General features: G+C 41.9%; 1 protein-coding gene and 1 non-coding gene across 2 annotated transcripts in view; one reads left to right on the top strand and one right to left on the bottom strand.

The window, feature by feature from the left end:
- Nucleotides 1-21,143, bottom strand: part of LOC126481507 (ATP-dependent RNA helicase DDX51) — a 155,805-nt gene that overhangs the window by 28,475 nt on the left and 106,187 nt on the right. The gene's annotated exons all lie outside the window — the stretch shown is intronic.
- Trnas-cga (transfer RNA serine (anticodon CGA)) lies at nucleotides 4,283-4,357 on the top strand. The gene has a single exon. It is a non-coding gene; the product is annotated as a tRNA-Ser (tRNA).

Here is a 21,143-nt window from a genome sequence, read left to right as displayed (position 1 = left end):
GTAATAAATTAACATGTCAGGCAGTTTTACTGCATGCACAGTGAAAATTTAGGAAGCAATAAGCTTTTTTTCTTTCACAATTTTTTGAAGGTTGTAAGTTAGAAAAATTCTTGTAAAGGCTTGAAATGATGTGTGAAGTTTGTCGCAAGTCCTCTCACTCTAAATGCTGGATGAGTAATATCAGGGTATTTGTGCATTGTGGCCTGCACTACTTCTTCACCTAACCTTTACCCTTTTCGTAGGTAGGTAGCTGTTACCGCTACAGCGATTCCTTCTGGAAGGTAAGTGATATGTATATCAAGTTTGACTGAAATCAGTCCAGTGGTTTTGGAGGATATTTGAAACATACATAGATTTTTATAATACTATGTACGAATATCTTTTTTTTTCCTGTGACCCAATTTTGATGAACTAAAGCCTATACGGTGCCCCAAACCATGCTCAAGTTACCTGCGTGAAATTCATCTAGTTGCTTAGGAGATTAGCATGTTCAAGGACAAACAGGCAGGCATCACAGTTTCAGACATTTATTATTAGCGTAGACAAGTGGTGTACTACTTCATATGAACTATAAATAGTTATAACACTACCCATGCACCTAAAACAAAACAGTACGAGAAACAGGGACAGACACACACATTTAAAAATATGCTTAACACTTCAACTATCTGAATATTTATCAAAATTCCTTTCCCTATATAATGCAGAAACAGCAAAATGTATTTGCATTAAGTGCTAAAACAAAAGTAAAAGTCACTAATGTGTGTGGTGTGTATATGTGTGTGTGTGTGTGTGTGTGTGTGTGTGTGTGTGTGTGTGTGAGAGAGAGAGAGAGAGAGAGAGAGAGAGAGAGAGAGAGAGAGTCAGGCAATTCACACAAGTCCGTCTACAGGACGTAAAATAGGGCTTAAAGATACGCTAACAATAGACTGTTCAAATTTCTGAACATTCTAATAATGAGCTTCTGCAGGCAAGAATAAAAGTGTGAGCTGAAGCCCTAAGTATAGGGCAAAATAAATTACATTATTATCACAAACAAATGAACAGCTTGGATTAAACAGCTGACAATTATCTTTTCAGTGAGCCTGAGCCATCCTAACAACTGTTTGCTGTGGTTTAGTGTAACCACAGTAAAGTGGACACCCAGAAAGGAATTTCAATCCAGCTCATGGGCATTACTTGTGGCCACAGTTTGCTTGCTTTGAGCAGTAACTGTGACTAATTTGGTGGGGATCTCACCTATGTAACTAACAGAACCACTGACATTACATGCGACGTTTCACATATCAGTCTTTCCTTGATAACATAATGATGTTTGTTTTACCAATGGTGGTTCTGGAATATTTAATACTGGAAGGATATCACTCACCTGGATAAAAGACACGGAATAAGATGACAAGGTTTGCCTCGTCTGAAGGAAAAATGATTAAGTAAATTACCTATAGTTTCTAATATAATATGTGCTTAAATGTGTGTGTATGGTGTAGGGGGTGACGGGACATTCATTTTGTGCGCCCTGAAATTTCTTTAAAATAGACATAGCCAAAAACGACCAAGTTGACTGGCACACTGAAATATGGTTCCTGATATAATCCGTTGCATATGCTTTACATATGCAGTGTACTCTGCAAGTCATGGCAAAGGGCGTGGCAGAGGAGACTTTGCATTCTAACAGACGTTACAGTTTGTACATCTATACGGTTTGTTCTCATATATCTACACAATTACTCTGCAATTCGCCATTAAGTGCATGGCAGAGAATTCATCGAACATCTTCAGACTATTTCTCTACTATTCCACTCTCTTAATAGTGTGTGGGAAAACTGAACACTTAAATCTTTCTGTATGAGTTCCAATTTATCTTATTTTATTATGATTATCATTTCTCCATATGTAGGTTGGCGACACTAAAATATCCTTGCATTCAAAGGAGACAGCTGATGTGAAATTTCATGAGAAGACCTCGCCACAATGAAATGTGCGTTTGTTTTAATGATTACCATCCCAATTCACTTATCAATCTGCGACACACTCTCCCCTATTTTGTGACACAAACAAGCTACCCTTCTTTGGACTATTTTGATGTCCTCTGTCAGTCCTTTTGGATAAGGATTCTATATCGCAAAGCAGTACTCTAGCAGAGTACAAACAAGTGTAATGTAGGCAGGCTCTTTAGTACACCTATTGCATCTTCTAGCTCCCAGACCTCCGATGTCAGACACACAGATCGGTACCAAATGTCGCATTTTGATAGAGTACAAACTGAAACTCCGATTTAGTTTGTACTGTGTGCTGTTGTCCAGCAGAACAGGCATAAATGTTACTTAAAAATAAAACCAGACCTACTAAATACAGGAAAAGGGCGTCTGTGAATAATAGACATGTACGGCTCATGTGAGTGAGTTGGTAGGATGTTAGGTTGCTGTAAAAAGTGTCCCGAATTAAAACCCCACTTACAGAAATTTTTTAACTGTTTATGCATGAAACTGTTATATGGGACGACATTTTCCAGACAAGTTAAAAGACTTTTTAAAAGTTGTAGAAATGTTCTTTTGGCAGTCTGCTTTTGCTTCGTTACTTGAAAGTAGCAAACCTATAGAGTACATCTCTATAGATAGATGTGGTGTTCTGTCGGACACATGTGGAAACAACTGGAGATGAGAGAAAGTGTGCAGCATTCCTACTGGATGTAACAGATCAATGGAATGTGTTGAATGTCACAGAATAGGAAACATTAGATACTGAGAAGCGCACACTGAGTGGAGCAGAATCGTTTGCTCATGACTGAGTTCACAGACTAGTCAACATCTTCGATATCGTCGTCAGAAGGGTCCATGGGTGACGGAAATGTTGAAATACCACAAAAGTGTTTTACTCGAGAAACAAAAACATCAAAATGCTCAAATATTGCCTTAATGTCAAAAAGCAGCCGAAGCCGACCTGAACATTTGCACATCGCATTATGTCTGCAATGAAAACAGATTTTGCACTAGATGTCCTGCATGGTGCCTGTTGTACGAATGGAAATGACAGTGGTAAAGTTGAGATTTAATGTCTGTGACGGACATGTACAAGCGTATTGCAATGCGTGTGATGGAGACCTTCAAACACTGCCGCTAGGAAGGTCGATGTGTTCAATATGTAGACATCAAATAATGGGTGAAAAAAAAAAAAGTGAGACAGTTAAATTTCTGAAGATCTGACATCAGTGACAGTTGGGTCTTGCACTGGAAGCGCAAAAAAATATTGTAAGCCATAAAGTCAAATCTTTTATTAGGGTTAAAATGCACCACAACAGAAATGATGTTCAGAAAACTGTATGGGACTAGCAACAAACAACTATACACTCATGGCCGCCTACACAGATACAAATATCTACACTGCTGACGAAAGTGGATTGACAAGGAGATGTCTGTGGGCCACACTCTTGCAACTAGAGGTTCATTGTCCTCTCTCACTCCTCTGGCAAAATGATCAAAGAAATGTTCAGGACATTTCTACAAGAAGCAGTAGTGGAAGAGAAACTCCTGCTAATGCTGGATTCTTATGGTCCCCAAAAAGTTGCTAGTATTCTTCGTAATCTTCTCCTACAACATAATCTAGCCGGCCGGGGTGGCTGAGCGGTTCTAGGAGCTGCAGCCTGGAACAGCGCGACTGCTATGGTCGCACGTTCAAATCCTGCCTCGGGCGTGGATGTGTGTGATGTCCTTAGGTTAGTTAGGTTTAAGTAGTTCTAAGTTCTAGGGGACTGATGACCTCAGATGTTAAGTCCCATAGTGCTCAGAGCCATTTGAACCATTTGAAAATAATCTACCATAAGACAAAATCACAATTCACTTAATTCCAGCGAACACAACCTCCACTTGTCAACTCCTTACTCTTCATTTCTTTAGAATGTACAAGCATATGCTTTGTAAAATATCAGATGCTGCACCAGATTCTTTGTAAGAGATTAGTCTGCAACAATGGAATAATTTTCTTAAGCTGCAGTCCCTCACAAACAATCAGTTGCATTCAGAATGAGATTTGCACTCTGCAGCGGAGTGTGCGCGGATATGAAACTTCCTGGCAAATTAAAACTGTGTGCTGGACCGAGACTCGAACTCGGGACCTTTGCCTTTCGCGGGCAAGTGCTTTACTAGCTGAGCTACCCAAGCACAACTCACGCCCTGTCCTCACACCTTTACTTCAGCCAGTACCTCGTCTCCTACCTTACAAATTTTACAGAAGCTCTCCTGCGAACCTGGCAGAAGTAAAGCTGTGAGGATGGGGCGTGAGTCATGCCTGGGTAGCTCAGTTGGTAGAGCACTTGCCCGCGAAAGGCAAAGGTCCCGAGTTCGAGTCTCGGTCCGGCACACAGTTTTAATCTGCCAGGAAGTTTCATATCAACGCACACTCTGCTGCAGAGTGAAAATCTCATTCTGGAAACATCCCTCAGGCTGTGGCTAAGCCATGTCTCCGCAATATCCTTTCTTTCAGGAGTGCTAGTTCTGCAAGGTTCGCAGGAGAGCTTCTGTATAGTTTGGAAGGTAGGAGTCGAGGTACTGGCAGAAGTAAAGCTGTGAGGACGGGGCGTGAGTCGTGCTTGGGTGGCTCAGTTGGTAGAGCACTTGCCCGCGAAAGGCAAAGGTCCCGAGTTCGAGTCTCGGTCCGGCACAATCAGTTGCATTCTCCACATTTCCATAACCACACCGTCACACGTGGATAATGGCTAAACTTGGTGATGAACCCAGACCCTGTCAAACTTCGCCATACTTCTGTTTCAGACACAAGCTTTCATTCTGCCATCTACAGGGTGGATGCGCAAATGTGGGATTCATCAAATGGTGTATGAAAGTAATTTGCTTCACACACTTCTTCGTATGCTACTATTATTATGAAGCCCTTTGTACCTGAATCAATGACATGGTGTGTGTGTGTCTGTGTTTGGGGGTCGTGTTTGCATTAATTTTTTTCGAACATTACGTACTTGATATTAGTCTTATTAGTTTGTTTATTATTACTACCACTACCTCCACACATGTGATGCAATTGTTTCTTTATTTTTCTGTTCTGATTGCGTATTTTGTGAAACTACAATGTATTCTGTACTTTTACTGCTTTCAAAGAAACAAAGCAAAAGCAGACTGCCAAGAGGACATTGCTGTAAACTCTAAACAATCCTTTTACATGTCATAAACATGTTGTTCCATGTGACACTTTCACACCTAATACAGTAAAAACACTGTCGCCAGTAGTGCTCTGGTAGTTCTGGTGTTACTTTTAATTAGCGTTTATGCCCATTCTGGTGGACAACAGCATGTAATACAAACTAAATCTGAGGTTTCGTACAGATCTGAGTGTCTGAGTAATTCCTAGTTATTTAGTTAAATTGACAGCCTTTAAATTTGTGTGATTATAGTGTAACCAAAATTTAACAGATTTCTTTTCATGCTCATGTGGATGACCTCACCTGTTTTGTGTACCATGGGGGATCAGTACCATCATTTAGTAATTTGTTTGGCATAAATCTCTCAACTTCCTCTGATACTATTTCTTTGAACTTACGGCACATCTGGTCTACACTTATATAGTATGTTGTGAAGGGGTGGAGTCTGTTTCTTAGGGAGGCATCAAATGGATTTTCATCTGCTTTTTTACTTCAATATAGTGTGCATTTACGAGGGTTGACTGAAAAGTAATGCCTCCTCCTTCGTAACTCTTCAACAGTTGGCAGCATTGGTATGCGGTAGGTACTGGCTTATTCCGTAGCCTCTTCTCTACAGCTCCAGTTGGCGGGAAGCCTTAGCACTGAACGATTGTGTTGTTGCAGTGTCAAGTATGGAACCCTGCGCAGACAACCGGTCAATGTGATTTAAGCAACGTGCAGTCATTGAATTCTTGACAGCAGAAGGTGTCACCCCAAAGGAGATTCATAAGAGAATGAAAGCAGTTTATGGCGATTGTATTGATGCGAGTACTGTGCGTCATTGGGGGAGTAAATTTAAAGATATTGAGGTGGGAACATCTGAGTTGCATGACAAACAAAGAGTTGGACGTCCTGTGACAGCAACCACCGAGTTTCACAAGCAAAATGTTGACATATTGATTCAGGATGATCATCGTATCACTCTGAAAGAACTCTGAAATGATGGCAACAAGGGTCTGAAAGAAAAAGGAAAATTTTTCCTGCAGTATGACAATGCCAAACCACACACTTCACATGCCGCCACAGCAGAACTTCAGAGACTGAATCTCACCACCATACGGCATCCTCCATACAGTCCAGATTTAGCACCGCCTGACTTCCATTTGTTCCCAATAATGAAAGACGATCTGCAGGGACGTCATTATGCTTCTGATTATGACGTTGAGAGAACTGTGAGTCTGTGGTTGCAGAAACCGTGTGCTGACTTCTTCCGTGACGGCTCCATAAAACTTGTTGATAGTTGGCAGAAATGTATCCAATTGGATGGTGATTATGTGGAAAAGTGACAGTGGTAATTAAAGATGACATTATAAGGATTGTTTCTGCGTTTGATTCATTAAAACATTCCCATCTGAACCCAATTAATGAAGGTGGAGGCATTACTTTTCATTCAACCCTCGTACTTTTGGTGGATTCGGATATTTCGGAGGACGGTCTCACTAAAATTATATTGCAGTCACTAATACCTGTACCCATCATGATGCTCTCTATTTGCTCAGGATCTTTCCCCCAGGAAATACCATGTGGGCTGACCATGAAAGGGAATTTGAATTGAGGAGCTGTGCAAACAGTTTGAATCCCAGCCTTGGTACAAATTTTAATTTGTTGCTTCAGTCTGCATACACATAATTTAATTTACTTCCATTGACACGTATAGTCTCTACTCATATTACCTCACAACAACTACCTGCTTCACTTTTCCTAATAGATAAACTACCTGTAACAGCAACAAACATGCCACCCCCAACTGTATTTAACCTATCATTTCTGAACACTGTTAGGTCCTTTGAACAAATTTTGGCTGAACTAATCTCCGGCTTTACCCAGCCTTCAGCACCCACAACCATTTAAGCTTCAGTACTTTCTATTAGCACTGGTTCTTTCCCTATAAAGCTACAACAATTTCCAACTACAATACTGACTGCTGCTATGTCTACCCTCTTTTTTGTTTGTCCTGTACCCTTTGAGACAGAAGCCCTTTCTGTAGTTTTGCCACGAGGCTCTTAACCTAAAGAAACTGTCCAGTCCCCTCCACACAGCTCCAGCTACACATGCAACTGCCTTCTGCATGTAGTAGTCACCTGACCCATTACATGGATCCTGATAACCCACCAAACTATGGAGCAAATCGAAAAAACCTGCAACCTACATGTTCGCAGATTTCTCTGAGCCTCTGATGCAGATATTCCACTCAGCTCTGTATCATAGATCTGCAACTGGTGCTATTGACGATGCTACAGATGACAAGCTCTGCCTTTATTTAGCAAGAAAGACTAGCAGTCTTTACTATTCTAGTTAGCTGCCTGAAACCAGGGAGAATCTCTTCTGATCCAAAGCAACACACAATGTTGGTACCGACATGAGCCATAACCTGCAGTTGGCTGCATCCTGTGCTTTTCATGGCATCCAGAAGCTCTTGTTCCACATCTGCAATGACTCCTCCTGGTATGAACACTACATTTCTTCCCCTCTTTTGCAGCAATACCCCTGTGAGAACCTCATTACGCACATGACAGTGGAGCTCCCATTGCTGTGGTATGCCTACCATCTCCTCAGTTCAAATGCCCACGGTTACACTCAATGGAACATGGCCAAGAAGTCAGTGAGTCTACCATTGGAGGACGACACCGGCGACTAGGCCAAAATCTCAACTGTCATGTTCAACTAGCATTGGCGTGCACCAATCAGCACTATGTTCTGCTTCTGCCCAGACAGTCAGAAAGATGTAGTACTCTGCAAATCAATGATTTATGCTCGCGGTGAGGCAGCAAAAGGCAGTGATACCGTCAGCCCAGAACCAAGGAGCTTTACCAGAGCCACCGCAACCGCTGTCGTTGCCCACCACCTGCTCTTCAACCGAGATGTCACGTCCTCAAAGACTGGACTCTGCCAGCTTGGTGTGTCTGGACTTTGTCAGCGGTTTGGTGATTAGAGCTAGAAACATTAACTTTTTTATTACTTGTGCTCAACATGGATTTAGCATTAGCATTCACAACGAATGTAATCCACAGTGGTCTGTCAGAACTTTAACTTTTGTTCTATCGATTGTATTGTCCGACAAGGGATTTTGTATTTATCTAATTACTGCTTTTTTTTTCTAAGACTGTTGTTTTTCCTTCAATGTTCAAGAATAGCTCTTCTTGCCACAATACATTTCTAAAGAAGTATTTAACTTCTATGGCGTTAATTGATTAGTTTCGGAAGACACTCCAAGAAGTACTTTTTTGTTGTTATTAATATTTAACCACGGGATCAGATCTGTGCACATATTGGTGTAAAAAAACATTTTTCATTTTAGATTTCTTGTAACATTTTATTCTACCAGAATCCCACCCTCTGTGAATGACCAGATCTCGCAGGCTGAGAGAGTTCATCTCAAACAGGGCGAATGATTGCATCTAGCTGCACAGATAGTGCCTGAAACCTGTTTGTCAGATGAACTGCAGAGGCTCTATGATAGGCCCCCCATAAAGTCTTTTGCTACCTACCACTCCTTGAAACGACCTCCCACTCAACCATGGGTGATGTGGGCAGTAACCAGAGCAGTCACAGTAGTGGACCGATCAGAGGTCATGAGGGACAAGCTGGACATACTCTGTATCCTCAATTCTGGGCCCCCACAGTGATGCCCACTGGCAAGCTTCATGACTGATGCTGGAGCTGCATACGAAGAGTCACCAACCTAGCTTGCATCTGAGTGTAGCAATCGCGGTCCCTACCTATACTAAAGATTGTGGAACTATAGACTGGACAGTAATTAAAACGTAGAACTGTAACTACTAGATATACAAACACGCTAGAAATTTAAGAATTTAGACTACAATGCACATTGTAAAAAATATATGTATATGTCGCTTCTTGTTATTAAAAGTTCATTACAACTCACAAACGAAGCACTGTGCTCTGCGTGCTGCTGGCTAGATGGGAGATGCTGCCTCTGTTTCTTTCTATTCCAGTCATATTACGAATGTAGAAAGAGTGACAGTGTAAAATGCCTTTTTGCACACTGGTCTAATCTTGTATTTGTGGCCCGTCTAAGGTACAGCACACAGGGGGCTGAAGTATGTTTTATGACACTCTTCTTAGATTTGTTTCTTGAAATTTTGTCTCATGAAATACCAAGCACCTGCAAGTCAAGATTTTTCAATGTCTCCATAAGGCTCTCCTGGAAGTCAAAGAAATCCGTTACCATTTGTGCTATCCTTCTTTGAACATATTCAATATCTATTTGACATGGGTTCCACACACTTGAGAAATACTCTAGGATGGGATGTACACATTTTGTAAGCAGTCTCCTTTCTAAACTGACAATATTTTCAAAGTAAACTGATCATTCGATTTCACATCCCAACAAGTTGTTACATTCAGGAATTTGTATGAGCTGTCCGATTCCGACCATCAATCCTTGCTATTGTAGTGACATGATACCGAGTCTGTTTATTAAAACGCATAATTTTAAAGTTCTGTACATTTAAAACAAATTGCAAATCTTTGCATAAATAGTACTTCATTATTGCTAACTGCATCTGCAAAAAGTCTGAGGTTAGTGTTAATATTGTCTGTCAGGTCATTAAGATACAAGACAAAACGCAAAGACTCCAGTTCACTTCCTTGGGGTATGCCTGAAATTGCTTACTTCTGTCAATGACTTTCCATCAAAGATATCATCTTGTATCCTCCCTACCAATAAATTCTCAGTCCTGTCACAAATATTATTTAACACCCAGTATTAAAGTACTTTTGTTAATAAACACTGGTGCTGAACTGAGACAAAGGATTTTCGGAAGTAAATAAATACTGCACCCACGCAATTGTGCTGGGCCGGTCTGTGAGTGTATACACGCCTACTTTGGTACCACTAAGAGGCACTGTAAGATTCTGTAGCAGCAGGCTTCACGCATCATCTTCCCCACCCAAGCATGTTTCATTCAGCATCTCTCTATCTATAGCCCTATGCTTCTTTTTAGACCTATCATGCAGTAATTGCCGTTTCCTTATGATGGCTATATACTGAGGAGGATTGCTGGGGCTATATACTGAGGAGGATTGCTGGTGACATGGACTGCTCTATTAGATATTTATCCATCCGGTGCAGACTCAACTGTTCTTTCAAAAATAAGATACAGTCCCTATGCATGTTTCTGATCAGAGGTAGAGCATGTATGAATTAGGGTAGATTGCAACTAACTCTGTAGATGAGGTGTTGAGCAGCAGACAGGCACATTTAAAAGTAGACTGTTGGATAAATTATAAGACTATGTACTCTGTCAGAGGACACACACACACACACACACACACACACCTCATACATAGATGCACAACTGGCACAGCTGGGCACTGTTGTCTTTGGGCACTGGGGTCCAACTAAGGTGATGGGATGGGCATTGGTGGTACAGAGAGGTGTGCAGCAGTGATTGCAGGGTAGGGGTGTGTGTGGTGGTGGCGGTGGGGGGTGGGTAGCCTATCCTTTAGATACACACTTAGATTTGCTGTCAATTCTGAGTTTTAGTCAGCTTTTTATATCTAGTAGTATATGAACTCCACCACTTTTTTTAGGGCTGCTTCAAACTCTGAGACATTTTTGTGAATGCTTCAGGAGATGATCACAAAGATTTTAGCTGGCTCATCTGAGGGGAGCAATTCTTTGGGTCTAATACTACAGCTATCGTTATCTGGAATGGATGGTTAGAAGCCTAGTCTAAAACGCCCTTGTGTGCACTCCACACACAGTCAGCCTCTTAGGCAGCAGCCTGCAGTGCACCCCTGACCCATTTAGAGGGACCCTATAGGTCTCAACACAATGTCACAAGTACAAGAAGCCTCAGAACAGTTTCTCACAGTCTTCAAAGTCCCCGGTTCAGGCGTTCTACTCTGTTCAGAACCGGTGACTTCTGATAAGTTCTGTGACAATACTTCAGATGGTTGGAACTCCATGAGCCAAGGTGGCCTCGTCAATCTTCTCTGTCAGTCACTAGAATGAATCGAGTATGAACTCAGAGCACACACAGCCATAATCTGTTCTACTGTGTGTCAATATCTGAAGTTGGTTGCACTTTCTTCCCTAGGCAGTTGCCACAACAGCCTATTCAATATGCTGATTGAGGCCTCTAACCAAATACACAGTGTGTGCAGGGATGATCCATCCCACTACTCAAAGCCATTTCCCTGAGGGGCAACACTGTTTGCCATAAGTTTGAACCACTGATAATTAAGAGACTCACACACTTTTGTGTTTGCCTTGATACGAGATGGAGCAGGTTTGACAACTGGATGAAATGAGTCTCAATGACTCTGTTCCTGTTTCTATTGGTTAGGGGGATGGCTGTTCTCCTCGGTTGTGGCCTCCCCTGTACAGGACCTCACAACCTGCCACTGACACACCAATCACGGGTGAGTGGTCACAGATCCTGAGTTTCCGGTAGAGGAGACAGTACCCACAGGAGAGAACGGTAGTTGAGGTAACTCGCAGATACTGCTTTCAGATGTTCATTTGACTCACCAATTTGAAGCAGCTACCGAAAGCTCGACAGCAGTTGGAGCTATTTCTTTTTGCTTATGAGTGGCTACTAACTCGTCCGTTGTCTGAGAACAGCATTTGTACTAGGGCTGTAATCTGAATGGTTCAACGTTTATCTGATCACTGAACATGCGAATTTAACTTAGCCTCACCAATTTTGTTTATATTTATGGATGTGTCGCACTACTAGGACTGGAAGCTCCCTTTAATGCAGGCAATGCGATGGGCATTATCACGGGGATCCTCAGATCTCTGAAGGTTTAGGGGGCGAGAGTCAACTGCATCGCCTACTTGTGTGCAAAGCACATACTGACGAGACTGTGCACACAACTGAGGTGATGTTCTATGAGCATAAATGTCACATAGAACACTGATGACCCACAAAGGAAGTTGTTGTGAAGGCCTACTTAGAAACAGGCCACACTGCAGACTGTGAGAAAAACAAGATATTCCAACACTTTTTTATGGAACTGACAGGTTCAAGAAGGAGTAGAAACCTGATTTGAGCAGAACCCAATAAACTGAGATAGCAAATTCTGTCTTAGCAAGGCACACAATCCTGAGTCAGACATACTGGAGACCTTGTGTGAAGTGGGCCTCCAGAGCCCGTTGCTCACTATGGAGTCTGTCACCTGTGTGTGAAGAAAGTAAAGAAAAAGAACACCCTAGGCAACCACACTGTCATTACACAGCAGTCAGCCAGGAAGGGTGAAGTGACAAAGTCTGAAAAAGAACTTTTTAGGTCACAAAAGGTCTCTTATCGCAAGTTCACTGTCTATTAGCAACTGCAGCATAGCTTACGAACAATTAAATGGGTTTTCCCTTGTAGGTCCCATATAAAATTACAATCTTGGGTCTTGCTATGAATGATAGTCTACAAAGAACAACAACCGAATTTTATTCCTTAAATACTATTCTTTGTTTTCTGAAGAAAAAGAATGATTAGAATAATTGCAAGAAAGTGAAACACCAACAGCTGCCCTTTTCATCTTATTTATTGTGTAGCTACCAGTTTCAGCACTTCACTGTGCCATGTTGAGGCATTAGTTGATGGCGAAAGGTTTATCACGATCCATATATATGCTGTATCAGTGGCCAACATAACTGATACATCCTATATATGGTTCATGATAGTCTCTTCAACATCAACTAAGGCCTGAAGATGGCACATTGAAGCATCAAAACTGGTAGCTAAACAATAAATAAGATCAAAAAGACAGCTGTAGGCATTTCATTTTCTTACAATAGTGAATGGCCTTGGTCCCCAAGACTTCCAGTCAAAACGATGGATGTACAAAAAATTAGTTACTGTTAGGTGTTGTCAATCCAGCTCATTGACAGTAGCAAGATGTGAGTGAAGTGAGGAAAATAACTACTAACTGCTTCAGGTACTACAACAGCATTTTCTCCAATCAAATCTTCCTTCTTGTCATCCTTACCACTGATGGTTTATATCCCTTACTGAACATCAGTGATGAGTTTACAAAGTCATCTACTACAGCAGGTGACATTGTACCACAGCCAGCATTTGCAAAACAGTTCAATGCAGTTTGCTGCCTTCAACTATTTCAGGCAGCACCACAGAAGTACACAACCTGTAAAATATTCGTTTCTATTGATTCCTTCTGCACAACCGATGATCTTCACATTTGCATAACAGCCACTCTTTCACAGAGTGAATTGTGACTATGCCTCAGGCAGATAATTTGTACAGCGGGCAGAAAAAATACTTTAACAGGGTAGTTGTGTGCATGTATTAAATGTGCATTGGATCTGTCACTCTAAGTCAGTGTTACCTTTTTACTAATTCTTGTAGCTAATTACGGTCACTGATCTAAAAGTTCTCTTGGTTCACCTATTCTGTACCAGGGCTGTGTACAAACCTGATTTCATTGGACTACTACTTCCTGCACGGTCATGCTGAAAGAAAATTCTTCACTGCTCAGGATTACTGAATATTCAATTTACTCCTTTCTTCAATGATCCTTACACATTTGAACAACTCAATTCAAACAGATGACAGATCTAGTTTACAACAACATTCTGAAAGATGGCAATTGTGTATTTCAACATACATTGAAGCATTTCAGGCAATGTCTACCATCACAGTAAGTCAGTTGAAAGACAGTATTCATTTGTTCTGGTCCTTCACTGTCAAAACAGCAATCATCATCAATGGCCAATGACTTTTTTTCATATTTTGCTGCAGGTTCTTGCCACTGCTTGTCTTTATATATAGAAGCGCCAAAGAAACTGGTATAGGCATACGTATTGAAACACAGAGATATGTAAACAGGCAGAATACGGTGTTGCGGTCGGCAACACCCATACAAGACAACAAGCATCTGGCGCAATTGTTAGATCAGCTACTGCTGCTACAATGGCAGGTTATCAAGATTTAAGTGGGTTTGAAGGTAGTGTTACAGTCAGCACACACGCAATGGCACACAGTATCTCCAAGGTAGCGATGAAGTGGGGATTTTCCCATATGACCATTTTACAAGTGTGCCATGATATCAGGGATCCGGTAAAACATCTAATCTCTGACATCGCTGTGGCCGGAAAAAGATCCTGCACGAATGGGACCGACGACAACTGAAGAGAATCACTGAACGTAACAGAAGGGCAATCCTTCGGCAAATTTCTGCGGAATTCAATGCTGGGCCATCAACAAGTGCCAGTGTGTGAACCATTCAACGAAACATCATCGATATGTGCTTTCCGGGAAGAAGACCCACTCTTGTACCCTTGATGACTGCATGACACAAAGCTTTATACCTCACCTGGGCCTATCAACGATGACATTGGACTCTTGATGAATGGAAACATGTAGCCTGGTCAGACGACTTTTGTTTAAAATTGTATCAAGCAGATGGACAGGTACGGGCATGGAGAGAACCTCATGAATCTGTGGATCCTGCATGTCAGCAGGGGACTGTTCAAACTGGTGGAGGCTCTGTAACAGTGTGGAGCGTATGCAGCTGGAGTGATATGGGATCCCTGACACATCTAGATATCACTCTGACAGGTGACACGTACATAAGCATACTGTCTCATCACCTGCATCCATTCATGTCCACTGTGCATTCTGATGGACTTGGCAAATTCCAGCAGAACAATGCGACACACTACAGAACAATGTTACACACTACACGTATAGAATTGCTACACAGTGGCTCTAGGAACACTTTTCTGAGTTTAAACACTTCTACTGGCCTCCAAACTCCCCAGACATGAACATTATTGAGCACATCTGGGATGCTTTGCTATGTGCTATTCAGAAGAGATCTCCTCTTCCTTACGGATTTATGGACAGCCATGCAGGAATCATGTTATGAATTCCCCTCAGCACTACTTCAGACATTGAGTGTGTTGGTTAGACCGTCAGCGAGAGCGCACCGTGAGTTCCTGCTACTAATAAGGCGAGTACACCATTCGCCTGTTACATATTTTCACGAGCTTCAAACAAGAGCAACTTCTTTTCAATTATCTGTGTAGTTACTAGTTTATTTTAGTAATTTCTTTCATGTTCAAGTGCTTACTAGGCACAAGCTTTAATTTCAATAACAGCGTAGTGTACAGTACCGCCGTTGCTATCGACAGGCTTTTGTTTGTTTGGTTAGAACAGCTGTGTCGGTTAGACCGTCAGTGAGAGAGCACTTCGATTTCCCGCTGCTAATAAGGCGAGTACACTGTTTGTATGTTGCATATTTCTACGAGCTTCAAACAGGAGCGACTGCAGTAATGGATAGGAACTGTGAGTGTTGTGTACAGATGTGAGCTGAGTTGGTGACCCTTCGCTCACAGCTCCAGGCTGCATTGGCTTCCGTCACTCAGCTTGAGGCTGCTGCCAAGGGACGTCACTGTGGGGGATCGGACATGCGGATGCGAGGGACGTCGAGCACGTCCCATGTGTCCTCCAAATGGTCCACTGCTGTGACTGCCCCGGGTACTGCCTGCACCGAGGTTGACCCCTCACCCGTGGTCGAGTGGCAGATCATTCCAAAGTATGGCAGGCAGTGAAAAACTTTCCGAGGGGCTGAACTTAGGGCTTTCCGAGGGGCCAATAGCAGGGCCTCCCTGGTTCGTTTGACGAACAGGTTTCGGGCATTATATGCGGCTGACGATGTCTCTGAGCTGGATGCAGTCGTCCACCCTATTCCAGAGGAAGCTTCTCAGCCCGCAAGGTCTGGGCATTCACAGAGGGTCGGTTTGCTGGTAGTTGGGAGCTCCAACGTTAGGTGCATAATGGAGCCCCTTAAGGAACATGGCTGCTAAGGAGGGGAAGGAAGCCAGTGTGCACTCTGTGTGCATACCAGGGGGAGTCATTCCGGATGTGGAAAGAGTGCTTCCGGATGCCATTAAGAGTACAAGGTGCAGCCAACTGCAGGTGGTGGCTCATGTCTGTACCAATGACGTGTGTCGCTTTGGATCGGATCAAATTCTGTCTGGTTTTGAGCGGCTAGTGGAAATGGTAAAGACTGCCAGTCTTGCTTCCACGATTAAGGCGGAGCTCACCATCTGCAGCATCGTCAATAGAACCGACTGTGGTCCTTTGGTGCAGAGTCGAGTGGAGGGTCTGAATCAGAGGCTCAGGCGGTTCTGTGACCGTGTAGGCTGCAGATTCCTTGACTTGCGCCATCGGGTGGTGGGTTTCTGGGTTCCGCTTAATAGGTCCAAGTCCACTGCACACGGGTAGCGAGGGCTGTGTGGAAGGGACTGGGCAGTGTTTTAGGTTAGAGGGTCTCAGGGAACCACAGAAGGGGCGTCTGTCTAAAAGTGGGCAGGTAAAACTCAGTAAGGTAGTTGTAGAAACGATTGGTATTGTAGTTGTAAATTGTCGTAGCTGTGTTGGGAAAGAACCAGAGCTCCAAGTCCTAATAGAAAGCACTGAATCTCAAATAGTTGTACATACAGAGAGCTGGCTAAAGCCGGAAATAAGTTCAGCCGAAATTTTTTCAAACGATCAGTGTTCAGAAAGGATAGATTAAACACAGTTGGTGGTGGAGTATTTGTTGCTGTCAGAGGTAGTTTAAGATGTAGTGAAACTGAAGTAGATAGTTCATGTGAAATAGTATGGGTAGAGGTTATACCTGACAATCGGACGAAACTATTAATTGGATCGTTTTACCGACCCCTCGACTCAGAAGATATATTTACTGAACAGCTGAAAGAAAACTTGAGTCTCATTTCAAATAAGAACCCTGCTCATATAATTATAGTTGGTGGTGACGTCAATCTACCCTCGATATGCTGGAAAAATTATACGTTTAAAGCCGGCAGCAGGTATAAAACGTTATCCGAAATTGTACTGAATGCTTTCTCAGAAAATTATTTTGAACAATTAGTTCATGAGCCCACTCGAAGAGTAAATGGTTGCGAAAGCATACTTGATCTTTTAGCAACAAATAATCCTGGACAAACAGTGAGTATTGTGACAAATACAAGGATTAGCGACCACAAGACAGATGCTGCTAGGCTGAATACCCTAACACTTACAACCATCAAAAAGAAACGCAAAGTATATCTATTTAAAAAAATCATTCCGATCTGATCATGTATGTGTAGAAAAGTTGTGGAATGTTTTCCAAGAGATAGTATCGACAGCAATTGAGAGATATATACCACATAAATTAATAAGTGATGGTACTGGTCCCCCATGGTACACAAAACGGGTCAGATTGTTGTTGCAAAAGCAACCAAAAAAAGCATGCCAAATTTAAAAGAATGCAAAATCCTCAAGATTTGCAAAGTTTTACAGAAGTTCAAAATATAGTGTTTATTTCAATGCGAGATGCTTTTAATAATTTCCACAACAAAATTCTCTCTTGAAATCTGGCAGAAAACCCAAAGAGATTCTGGTCATACATAAAGCACACCAGTGGCACAACACAATCAATACCTTCACTGCGGGATAACAACGGTGAAGTCACTGATGACGGTGCCACTAAGGCAGAGTTATTAAACATGGTTTTCCGAAACTCCTTCACCAAAGAAGACTAAGTAAATATTTCTGAATTCCAATCAAGAACAACTGCCAAGATAAGCGACATAGAAGTAGATATCCTCGGTGTAACAAAGCAGCTTAAATCACTTAATAAACCCAAGGCCTCCGGTCCAGACTGTATACCAGTCAGGTTCCTCTCAGAGTATGCTGATAAAATAGCTCCATATTTAGCAATTATATACAACCACTTGCTCAAGAAAGATCCTTCCTAAAGACTGGAAAATTGATCAAGTCACAGCAATACCAAAAAAGGGAAGCAGGAGTAATCCGCTGAATTACAGGCCTATATCACTAACGTTGATCTGCAGTAGGATTTTGGAACATATACTGTATTTGAACATTATGAAGTACCTCGAAGAAAACGATTTATTGACAAACAGTCAGCACGGATTCAGAAAATATCGTTCTTGTGAAACACAACTAGCTCTTTATACTCATGAAGTAATAAGTGCTATCGACAGGGGATGTCAAATTGATTTCATATTTCTAGATTTCCAGAAGGCTTTCGACACCATTCCTCACAAGCGTCTTCTAACCACACAGCGTGCCTACAGAGTATCGCCTCAGCTGTGTGACTGGATTCGTGATTTCCCATCAGAAAGGTCACAGTTCATAGTAATAGACGGAAAGTCATCAAGTAAAACAGAAGTAATATCCGGCATTCCCCATGGAAGTGTTATATGCCCTCTATTGTTCCTGATCTATATTAACAACATAGGAGACAATCTGAGTAACCGTCTTAGATTGTTTGCAGATGATGCTGTCATTTACCATCTTGTAAAGTCATCAGATGATCAAAACGACTAAGTAAGATATCTGTATGGTGCGAAAAGTGGCAACTGACCCAGAATAAAGAAAAGTGTGAAGTTATTAACATGAGTACTAAAAGAAATAAGCTAAATTTAAATTATGCTATAAGTCACACTTAGAAGGTGCAACAGGTCTACTAAAGAGACTGCTCACACCACGCTTGTCTGCCCTATTCTGGAGTATTGTTGTGCGGTGTAGGATCCGCATCAGGTGAGACTGACGGATGACATCGAAAAAATAAAAAGAAGGGCAGCTCGTTTTGTATTACCACGAAATAGGGGAGATAGTGTCACAGACATGATACATGAATTATTGTTGTTGGGTTGTCAGACTTGTGCGTGGGTGTACATTATTGTGTTGGCGCAAGATTTCTGCTGGATTCTTGCCCAATCATACACGTCAGAAACGGTTCTTGAGTTTATTCAGAGTCTTCAAGTATGGCTCTGAATTGTGGTGACCCTCTCAGCATTATATCCACGAGAATGATGCCATAATAATTCCAGAAGACTGTCACCATGACTTTTCCAACTGATGCGGTTGTCTTAATTTTCTTCTTTTGTGGTGAATGAGGATGATGCCACTCCATGGACTGCCTTTTTGTTTCCAGCGCAATGTAGTGTACCCAGCTTTCGTCCCCCATAACAATCTTTCTCAGAAAGGCCTCTCCATCGGTCTCAAAATGCTCCAACAATTCGGGTGAAATGGCCCTCCTTCGAATCTTGTGGTCTGCTGTGAGCATTCGTGGCACCCACTGTGAGCACCACCTTGAATATCCAAGCGTCTCAATCATAGCAGATGCACTTCCAATGCTGACCAGCAACTACAGAGACAATTGTAGAGTTGTGATGCACTGGTCGGCACAAATAGTGGCATGCGCATGATTCAGCATGTCTGGAGCAGTGGCTGTTGTGACAGGACATCCAGAGTGCGGCTGACCATCAAGCTCTGTTTCTGCATTTCATGAGGCTGTAACTTTCTTTACCCGTTGCCCAACTGCAGCATCACCATACACTGCACAAAAATGTTTATGGATGTTCATCATAGTTTCTTTTTCTGCATGCAAGAATTCAATAACATCATGCTGCTTGTAACATGAGTAGTTTGTAGACGCCATTTTGAAACTGCACTACGGCTCTGCCATCTGCCAGAACGGTTCAAAACTTCACCGGCACACAGAACCAACATCAAACGTGAAGCACCAACAAGTATGTTTGTCTACGTATATTAATAGCATTTAAAAAAAAAAAAAAGAGCGGGGCATTACTCGTAGAAGTGTGTGTAAATGTGGGGCATTACTTATTGAATGACCCTCGTAGTTTGTGTGTGTGTGTGTGTGTGTGTGTGTGTGTGTGTGTGTGTGGAGGGGGGCACTAGTCTGGTTTGTATATTTGTGCTCTAACTCAACACACAACTAAGTTTTATTTTATTTTTGAGCATGCCTGTCGACAGCTCAACACTTCTGCTATTTGACGAGTGGTCTCCTTTACTCCTAAATTATTTAAATTCAACTACAACTTTCCTACTACATCTACATTGTTTTATCTATACTAAAAATGCTGCCAAACTTATATCCCTGTATGGAAAATTATTGTCCTTTCAATATCACACAGCTTATTTTCTACATTGAAATTTATGATCCTGTTAACCAAACTAGCCTGATACCTGATGCACACAATTTTCAATTATAACAATATATGTAACAATATAATGAAAAGGATAGTTGCTGTTCACCATATAGCAAGTTGCAGACAGGCACAACAAAAAGACTGGGCTTCAGCTGCCAAAGACTATGGTCATGTGTGAATGAGTTGAATTTGTGTGTGTGTTGTCTTTCTTCGACAAAGGTCTTGTAGCTCATTCTGTGAGAGTCTTTTTGTTGTGCATATCTGCAACTCAGCATCTCTGCTATATGGTGAGTAATCTCTGCTATATGGTGAGTAGCAACCAACCTTTTCATAATATTGTTACATTTCATCCTGGATTTTCCATTCTTTAATAAGATATCTTACTATCACCTTCCACCTATTGGAATGTCTTCATTTACCATTTCAAGTAACACAAGTAATTTCCCATTGCAAGTAACATTAAGTAAGTTCCCATTTCAAGTAACTCATATTTTTAGGCGTGTAGCCCAAAATACCTGCTTTTCTGCCAGTCATGATTTTCGTTTTTTATTCCTTGCACAAATTATATTTAGGGAAAGAGTTCCCATTTTCAGGATTGTTTCCTCTTCATAATATTACGGTGAGTTAAATATGATGTTCGCAGTTCGTCAGCTGCGACATCATTGTGGAAACTTTACTGCAATGTACTGCGGAAATCTGAGTTGTGTGAAAGTGGGAAGTGAAAGGACGGATTGGTTCCAGCAAACAAGAGGTGTCTGCATTGTGACCTTGGATGAAATAATGAATAAGGTGTCAGAAAATAACTGGGGAAGACAGGGTGAAAGCAATGGTGTTTGCAGAAGATTTGATTATCTGGGGGAACAGGGAGGAGGAGATTCTGGGACAGCTGGACGCTTAGGAAGAAACTGTGAGACAGTATGGAATGAAATTTAATATCAACATACGCAAGATACTGGTTACAACTAGAGATAAAGATACACCAACTGCTGGAACAAG

The sequence above is a fragment of the Schistocerca serialis genome, chromosome 5 (genome assembly GCF_023864345.2).
Source record: "Schistocerca serialis cubense isolate TAMUIC-IGC-003099 chromosome 5, iqSchSeri2.2, whole genome shotgun sequence".
Lineage (NCBI taxonomy): Eukaryota > Metazoa > Arthropoda > Insecta > Orthoptera > Acrididae > Schistocerca > Schistocerca serialis.
Note: the sequence above shows the minus strand (reverse complement) of the source record. Positions and strands in the feature narration are given on the sequence as shown.